This window comes from Capra hircus, chromosome 24, assembly GCF_001704415.2.
Source record: "Capra hircus breed San Clemente chromosome 24, ASM170441v1, whole genome shotgun sequence".
NCBI lineage: Eukaryota > Metazoa > Chordata > Mammalia > Artiodactyla > Bovidae > Capra > Capra hircus.
In genome coordinates, this window is record NC_030831.1 from 41,754,616 (window position 1) to 41,762,372 (window position 7,757).

The 7,757-nt window shown below is 41.3% G+C and overlaps 1 long non-coding RNA gene across 2 annotated transcripts in view; it reads left to right on the forward strand.

Annotated features, from left to right (window-relative positions):
* The window catches only part of LOC102173519, a 46,848-nt gene extending 42,618 nt beyond the window's left edge, over nucleotides 1-4,230 (forward strand). Inside the window, exons 3-4 of one of the 2 annotated variants that reach the window (XR_311050.3) lie at nucleotides 1,145-1,279; nucleotides 3,879-4,230. This is a non-coding gene — a long non-coding RNA (uncharacterized LOC102173519). The remainder of the gene's footprint in view (nucleotides 1-1,144; nucleotides 1,280-3,878) is intronic. The other variant, XR_311049.3, reaches the window with a different exon arrangement.

Consider the following 7,757-nt stretch of genomic DNA (forward strand, 5'->3'; position numbering starts at 1 on the left):
TGCTGCTGCTGCTGCTGCTAAGTTGCTTCAGTCATGTCCAACTCTGTGCAACCCCACAGACGGGCAGAGGCCGCAAAGGGAGGTCCATGTGCCCCACACTAAGAATGTTGTATTTTATCCCAACCACAGAGATGGGATTCCTTGGTGGTTCAGATGGTAAAGAGTCTGCCTACAATGCAGGAGACTTGGGTTCGATCCTTGGGTCAGGAAGATCCCCTGGAGAAGGAAATGGCAACCTGATCCAGTAGTCTTGGCTGGAAAATCCCATGGATGGAGGAGCCTGGCGGGCTACAGTCCATGGAGTCGCAAAGAGTCAGACACGACTGAACAACTTCACTTTCACTGAGATAAGCCATTGATGAGTTTTAAGCAGAGAAGAGATATAATCAGATGCATGTTTTTTAAAGATGAGTTGGCATTTAAAGCTTTGATTCGATTAGAGTGAAGTGAGTCTCCGTGGGAGACTCCCTGAGAGGCGCCTGCTGGTCCAGGACAGTGGATGGTCACGCGCACGAGGCAGCAGGAGGTGTAGGAGAGAGAAACCTGGGCAGCGGTTTCTCTCAGCATGTGAGGTGGTGTGCCCGGAGTTCATACTGGCACTTACAGGGATGGGACTCAGGAAGACAGTCCACTGGAGTGTTTAAGAGTCATCTGGACATGAGTGGTATTACATTAAGTGAAATAAGTCAGAAAAAGATAAATACTGTATGATATCACTTACACATGGAATCTAAAAAATACAAAAAACTAGTGAATATAACAAAAAAGAAGATAGATTCACAGATGTAGAGAACAAACGAGTGGTTACCAGTGAGAAGATGAAAGGGGAAGAGGCAGTATAGGGGTAGAAAATTAAGAGGTACAAACGATTATGTATAAAATAAGTTACAAGAATATACTGTACAACACAGTTAATATAGCCAATATTCTATAGTAACTATGGATGGAGTATAACTTTTAAAATTGTGAATCACTCTATCATACACCTGTAACATATAATATTGTACAACAACTACACATCAATTTTTTTTAATGAAAACAAAAAAGAAAAGCAAGCTTTGGGCATAAGAACATTCCACAACTAAATACTCCAACATCTGTATCACTGACCAGAGTTCGGTGTTTGTTTATGTTCTCTTTTGAGGTTAACTTCTGAAAGAATGAGGAGCTGAAATCTTAAGCGGACGAGAGGATGCCTTTGGATAAACCCCTGCCCTGGGTGCCCATCTTGTCACGTTGTAGGAAGCTGGTCACTGCCACCGTCTCTCAGAAACCACAGGTGACGTCGGGGAAGAGCCTGGTCTCGGGCTCTGCCAGGAACACAGCGAGTGTAAACTCCTCCCCTCTCCCTGTGCCGGGGGTGCTCTGCCGTCCGTTGTGGAGATTCACCCACATTCTCACTAAGATAGACATTGAACTCCTCCTAAAAGTGCTGTTGTGATCATTTCACAAAACACCCTTTGTGGAGAAGGACAATGGTATCCAGTGAACCAAGCACAACACGGGAAACCGTAATTCCTTCCCTAGAATCCTGTTGTGCTGGCGCTGAGCAAGCTGAAGCCTCGGCACTCTGGTTTGTCACAGAGGAGCAGTGCCCATCTCTGTCTGCAAGTATAGATAGAATTACCTCGCAGGTTTACTATATGCACGCACAGAGTCCTGGGGGAAGGTAACAAGACTCCACCACCGGGCCGTGACCATTCTAACTAAGCTGCCTACTTCCCCAGGTTGCCCCTTAAGCCCCATCCCCACCTTGCTGCGCAGCTGGGGTCTGTGGGTACAGGTGTGCATCAGGGACATTCCGTGTGGAGGTCTGTACCTGCTCAGGTTCGGCACCAGCTCAGGGACGGAGCCATTAATTAAGTCTTACCAATTCAAAATCTATTGTTAACAACCCCTGGAGCGGCTGTGGGCCTAGTGTGTTTGTCTGTCTTCATGCTTTTGTCTTCTTTTGTCACTCTCGGCCTCAGGAAGATGACTTGTTGGAATGAAGCGAGGGTTTCTCAAGTCTCAAGAACCCAGAGACTTCAGTTGACGTGCTGGCAACTTCTAAGATTTAATGAAAATTTGCTTGACCTTCTTCCCAAGTCAGTGAGAGTTCTCATGATTGCCCCTGATTCACTTATTAATTCTTGAGATTTTATAGACTTGTGTTCACGTTCACCCTCAGTTACAAAAGCCTGCTCTGGCTGTGCTCACATCTCTTTTGGGGGCCAGTTCCACTGTCTGCATCTTTTCTCCGTTTGGACCAACCCAGACATGAAATTAGCCACTTTCCTTTGCGTTCCCCCAAGACAACCGTCCCAAGAAAGCCCTGGTGAAATCCACCTCTCTTTAATCTGCTTCCTGTCTGCTCTCTTGATTCCCAAATTCCTCTGGATGTTTAGATTCACATTGGTTTAGCTATGACTTCACTTCCTTCCAGCCCACAAGTATATAATCAAGATATTTTGCTAAACAAAGATGGTTGTCAAGAGGGACTTGGAGGACTTCCCTGGCTGTCCAGTCCAGTGGCTGGGTCTCCGTGCTTCCAGTGCAGGCAGCCCAGGGTCTGTCCCTGATTGGGGGACTAAGATCCTGCCTGGTGTAGCCAAAAAATTAAAAAAGAGGAACTCTTGTGCAAATTATCTGTAATATGTGTGTGTATGTGTGTGTGTGCGCGCACATGCGCTTAGCCGCTCAGTTGTGTCCTACTCATTGTAACTTTGTAAACCATAGACTAACTTGCCAGGCTCCTCTGTCCATGGGGATTCTCCAGGCAAGAATACTGGAGTGCATTGCCATGCCCTCCTCTGGGGGTCTTCCCCACCCAGGGATCAAACCCAGATCTCCTGCATTGCAGGTGGATTCTTTACCAGCTGAGCTACCAGGGAAGCCATAAATATGCATATATATATATATATATATTCATATACTTCTATACACATATAAACATATACCCATAATACATATACACTTATCCATATTTCTATATGTATACACAATATACAGCACTTAGAAATGTAGAAATAATACATGGCTGTGTGTATGATAATTACACACAAAACACATACTATCTGTGCATATACACACATGTATACCCTATGACCTATGTCTACATAGATCTAAACCACCATCACTAAGGAACTGGTGGACACCAGCTCCTGCCTCCTCTTGTTGGAGTCCTGTGCTCATCTTTTCATTTCTGTACCACACAGATCCTGCTCTGTAATTGACCCGGATCCCACCTACTTTGCACTGTTTCATGTACAAAGCAGGGACCTGTGCAGTCACTTATTTATGCAATCACACGTTCACTTAGAAGACGATAATTGATCACCCATGACAGCCCTGGGTTGAACCCTATATTGAGAAGAGACAAGGAAGGAGGGGCCCACGTCTTTAGATACTTGAAATCCAGCTGCATGCAACCCTTAGCACGCACGAAATAAAACGTCCTTACACGCACAGTTCTCATCAGAGGAACCGCAGAGCCGAGCAGAAAGCCCATGCCTGGCCATGCACAGCAGCGTTGCTGTTTCAGCAGAACGTGCAGGAGGAAAAAACCGCTGTGGTCAAAAGAAACTGCTGGCTGCTGGATTTTTGTTTAATTACAATTTGCGTGCTCTTCTAACAGCGCTTGTTCTGCTTAGACGGCAGAGTGGCTTTCATGAAAGTATGAGCTCAGCCTTGCCTTATGCCTGCTGAAAAAAAGAGGTCAGGTAAAATGACTGTAGTGACAGCACCAAACTGGTGGAAAACCACACTGTCTTTCAGACAAGATGTAAAAGAGAAAAAAAAAAGAAAGCAGACTGGAAATTTTTTGCCTGCTAAAAAAAAACCCCTTGAAGTCATCTCAGAAACACACATAGAGGCAATTTCCTCTTTTCTCTCCTTAGCAGCGTCCTCAAGGAAAGAGCTTTCCAGATCTGAGGGAGTGGACCAGTGATGCAGTCACGTAGCCTGGCTTCATTCTGAATTCTTCTCCATGGCTGTGTTCACCGAAGGACTTAATCCTTAGGCAGCTCTTCCAAATCTCATACAGTTCTGCGACTTTTATCTGAACTCTACCCTGAATATTCTAATCATGTAAAATGTTTTCAAACCACTGTAGCACAGAAATTAGTAATGACCAGATATGTTTGCAGAAATCCATGCTTTGTGTATTGTAAAAGGTCTGCATGAATGCTTGCTCTCCTCCCACATGCTAATAAACATGATCTGTGTACGGTTTTGATCATTTTTAAATTCAAAAATCAAATGTAATTTTAATGTACCCACGGAGGAATTTACATATAAGTTTCATAAAGAACAGCAAGTATTAACACACTGAAGGGTGATATTCGTCTATGCAGAGGACAGATACGATGGCCTGTTTCTTGGTGGTGATGAAATTTGATAAGTGACTTCTTTCCACAGAATCTCCAAGATAGAGTGATTGCAGGTACTCACATTCCATCAAATTAGTTAGAGCTTTTCTAGGACTTGGCTCTGTTTCTCTTTATGTACTTCTGTGGCAAAATTAAATTATTTTTTAGAGGCAATATCAATAGTCTTAATTTGAAAACATTTAGCAAGATGAACCTAGTGTGCTGGAGGTGACACTAGGAAAATTTGTGCCTGGTTTCGAAAGCTGGCAGTTCTTCGTGCCATAGTTTCCCAAACCGTGGAGAACTGGCTGTTCCTGGGGAGGCCTGGCTCTTCACAGGGTTCTCCTTTCTCATTCTTTTTACTTATTATACTGCTTAAGGAAATGAGACAATCACGTGATATTCTCTAACTTGAAAATCCTGTAGCTTGATACTTCAAGTTCTACAAATTGTGTCCAGATCTAGTATTAATTCTTTAAAGATATTTTTATATAGTTTTAAAGGGGAATCTTCCATTTACAGTAATTATGAAATTTTGAGCCCGTGTTACATCTGATAGTTTTTGTCTCCCACTCCCCCACCGCAATATTCCCCCTCTCTCTCCTACCCACTGGTTACCACTAGTTTGCTCTCTGTATCTGTAGGCCTGCTTCTGTTTTGTTATATTCACTAGTTTATTATATTTTTCAGATTCTACATATAAGTGATATCATACAGCATATGTCTTTGAGCGGTTGTAGCTCAGTGGTAGAGCATGTGCTTAGCATGCACGAGGCATCTGCTTTATCCATTCTTCTGTTGATGGACACATGGGCTTTTTCCATATCATAGCAACTGTAAATAATGCTGTTATGAACATTGGGGTGCATGTATCTTTTTGAATTAGTGTTTGGTTTTTTCAGCTTTATACCCAGACATGGAATTGTTGAGTCATAAGGCAATGGCAACCCACTTCAGAACTCTTGCCTGGAAAATCCCATGGATGGAAGAGCTTGGAAGGCTGCAAACCATGGGGTCGCTGAGGGTCAGACACGACTGAGTGACTTCACTTTCGCTTTTCACTTTCATGCATTGGAGAAGGAAATGGCAATCCACTCCAGTGTTCTTGCCTGGAGAATCCCAGGGATGGGGGAGCCTGGTGGGCTGCCATCTATGGGGTCACACAGAGTCGGACGCAACTGAAGTGCCTTAGCAGCAGCAGCGGCAGCATGGCACTCCTATTTTTAGTTTTTTGAGAAACCTCCACACTGTTTTCCACAGTAACTATATTGGTTTACATTTCCATCAACAATGTGAAAGGGTTCTCTTTTCTCCACATTCTTCCCAACATTTGTTATTTGTGGTCTTTTTGATGATGGCCATTCTGACAGGTGTGAGGCGACACCTCCTTACGGCTTTGATGTGCATTTTCATGATGAGGAATGATGTTCTAGTATTAATTATTTAAACTTGCCTGAATGCTAGTATAGTCCCCTCCTTGTGCGATAGCTGCAGGATCAAAATGGGGGTCGGGGAGAGGGGACTGCGGTCAAGCGATGTTGAGAATATCAGTGGTGACTCTTGGGGCAGTAGGATTTCGAGGAAGTTATTTGTATAGATTTCCCTGGTGGTCCAGTGGCTAACAACTTCAAGTCCCCAATACAGGAGGCCTGCATTCCATCCTTGGTCAGGGAACTAGATCCTTATACTGCAACTAAGACCTGGCAGAGCCAAACAAGTAAATAAAAATTTTTTTGAAAGTAAGTTATTTGTAAATATTAATATATTCAGTTAGAACCTTACTGAACACTATATATGAAGCACAACTTATATACTATTAGAAGGAAATGTGTATATTATCTTCATGACTTCGAGTTGAGCAGAATTTCTTAGGCTCAAAAGAGCATAAATCATAAAGGAAAAAACTTAAAAGTTTGCTTATAATTTTTAAATGATGCCAAAATTAAAGTTTAGCTTGAAAATTTCGTTAAAAAGAAAAAACAAACCATGAACTCAGAGAAGATATTTGTAACATGTATTGCAAAGTATTTAAGAACCACAAGGAAATAAAATTAAAAAGCAACAAGACAAAACCCCCATTTTTTTAATGGACAAAAAATTATGAACAGGAAAGAGAAAAGGCAAACAAAATCACCAAAATTCATAAAATGTTCTCCTCTTCACTGTACTTAGAGAAACATGAATTTAATTAAATGTCACATGATATTCCTCTGATTGTTTACAAGATGTTGAACTGGACAAGATGAGACGCTGGAAACGACTTCGAAATAGGAACTTGGATTTCTACTAATAGGAGTGAAAATGAATACAATTGTTCTGGTATCAAATTACCAGTATCCAGTAAAGCTGAAAATTTACATTCCTTGTGATCTAGATCTCTTCTAGAGAAACTTGCAAATCTGTGTGAGACAAAGTTTGTAGGTCCAAGAATGTTAAAATAGCAGTTTAAAAACAAACTAGGTCTCTAATCTCTATATGTTAATCTTATTAACATAGGTCACTAAAAATAGCACTCAGAAGAAAAAAAAACAGGTTGCAGAGAATTTAAACAGTACAATACAAATGATTTAAAAATTAAAAAAAACACCATATATGATGATGTGTACGTATACACACAATAAACAGAGCTGTGTTCTGGAGGGTATTCCTGGGGGTTGTCTCTGTGGAGAAAAGTGGAAGAAGGCAAAGGAGGAGGGGAACAAAGTGGACTTGAATTTTATTTGAATATTGTGTTGCTTTTATTAAAAATGCTTATAAAATGTATTGCAAAAGATGAAAGTAATGAGCTCAGACTCATTCCTGCTTGTTACAGAGCTGACCACCTGACCAGAGGTTTCATAAACAGGATTTGTGGGGCCCTCGAGTTGGGGGGCAGGGGGAGTGTACCTCAGCAATGGGAATAGAACACAGCTGCATTCTCAATTTCTTTTTTTTTTAATTTTAATAAAAAAAATTTTTTTTGTATAGAAGTATAGCTGATTTACAATGTTTCAGGTATACAGCAAAGTGATTCAGTTATACATACATACATATATATATTCTTTTCTCATATTCTTTTCTATTATAGGTTATTATAGTTCCCTGTGCTCTACAGTAGGCCCTTATTGTTTATCTGTTTTATGTACAGTAGTGTGTATCTGTTAATCCCAAACTCCTAATTTATCCCTCTCCCCACCTTCCCCACTTGGTAACCATAAATTTGTATTCTGTCTTTGAGTCTGTTTCTGTTTTGTAGATAAGTTCATTTGTATCATTTTTTTAGATTTCACATATATTTATTTTTCTCTGTCTGACTTTCTTCATTTGTTATGATAATCTCTTGGTGCATCCATATTGCTGCAAATGGCATTATTTCATCTTTTTCTACAGCTGAGTAATATTGCACTGTATATACGTACCACATCTTTT